At 34.6% G+C, this 1,573-nt stretch overlaps 1 non-coding gene across 1 annotated transcript; it reads right to left on the bottom strand.

Annotated features, from left to right (window-relative positions):
• Positions 1–1,019: 1,019 nt before the first annotated feature.
• TRNAT-UGU lies at positions 1,020–1,091 on the bottom strand. The gene has a single exon. It is a non-coding gene; the product is annotated as a tRNA-Thr (tRNA).
• Between the last annotated feature and the right edge of the window lie 482 nt (positions 1,092–1,573).

Here is a 1,573-nt window from a genome sequence, read left to right as displayed (position 1 = left end):
GGTGACCCTATATAATATTGTAACCCTAATTCGATCAACAACAAGAAGAAACTCAAACTTTGCATTTCTTCACAGAAGGAGACGTCAACAATGGACAAAGTGACGACAGCAGTAGAACAAGCTCTTGCGATGTTGATGGGTAGCCCGTGTAACGAGTAACCTATTTTGCAACCGAGGTGGTATTGGGAAGTAGCAGAATGCACAATAAGTCATCCCAGAGATCTTAAAACAGGTCAGTGGACTATGATGTGGTAGAATCGGAAGATGCATAACGGTATGAATTCCAAGCTCCTTCATGGATCACATGTCCAAGTGTTGCTTCTTCCCAAAGGAGGAAGTCCACAATCCCAGATGCTGCTGATGCTGATAGGAAGACAACAGAAGCTAGGACTTTAGGCAATAGTGGGAGTGGTGGTGATCGTTTGAGTAGCTTGGAAGAAGAGATTGGACTTGCATCACCTCAAGAGAAGTTATTCTTGCAGCACAATTTTTGGAACTTGCCAAGCAGAAAGTAATAAGATGATCAAAATCTTTGATTTGATTAATGTTGGCAGGTTTGCATTTAGTTTATTGGAGGATGACTGCCACTTTTCTGGACTATTTTTATTATGACTGACACTTTGTATTTTGGGACAATCAGTTCTTTTGTTTATCCAGTTCTAACTCTTTGGTACAAAGAGGTAACGATCTTAACTGATTGAGCTAATATCAAGTCAATGTATTTATTTATATCTTTTAGTTATAGACTAGCAATTTTCTGTTTGCTCATGTTTGTCATTGCTACTGCTCTTTGGTCTTCTAGAAACTGGATTTCTGTGTTGAAGAGCAGCCCTACAACTTCTGCAAGCAATTTAAATGATTATCATGGAGCATTTGAATTGTTTTAACATTTAACGTTATGTTAAATTACAAATTCAATTTTTTTTTGTGTAAAAATTACAAATTAAATTTAAGAGTTAAAAGGTTTGGACAAAAAGGAAAACATGATTTGAAATTCGCGCAATATTAGTTTAAAAAAGTGCCCTCACGCAGGATCGAACTGCGGACCTTCAGTTTACAAGACTGACGCTCTACCACTGAGCTATAAGGGCTGATGTTTATACATGACACAATGTCTGATTTTATATTGGTATACTAACTAAGTATTAATTTGACACTTATTAACGGAGTATGTATGATTTTTTTTTTGGTAAATTATTATTTTTTTTTTATACCAAACAATATTGTCTACACTAAAAGAGAAGGGATGGGCTTATCCTCACAATGGACAGTAATAATGTGATTCAAATTCGTCTTTGGTGAGAATCGAACAAAAAATCTCTCACTTACAATTGAATAGAAATATCATTAGATTGTAGTATTAAGTGAATGAATTATCTATTTACACAATAAAAAAAGCTAACTGCATTTTCTACCCTACACATTTTAGGTGATTTTAGAAATCAGTGGCGAAACTTCAATTGCTCATAGTGCACCTTCATACCTCGAAATAGTATTTTTCATGCCTTGAAATATAAATTACTCTTCAGTCTCATTATTTTTTTAAAAAAACTAACGAAAAGTCTAAAAAAAC

The sequence above is a fragment of a genome, unplaced genomic scaffold (assembly GCF_019419815.1).
Source record: "Pyrus x bretschneideri cultivar Hongxiangsu unplaced genomic scaffold, Pyrus_bretschneideri_v1 Contig113, whole genome shotgun sequence".
Classification (NCBI taxonomy): Eukaryota; Viridiplantae; Streptophyta; class Magnoliopsida; order Rosales; family Rosaceae; genus Pyrus; species Pyrus x bretschneideri.
The sequence above is the reverse complement of the archived record's forward strand: the minus strand, read 5'-3'. Positions and strand labels throughout refer to the sequence as shown.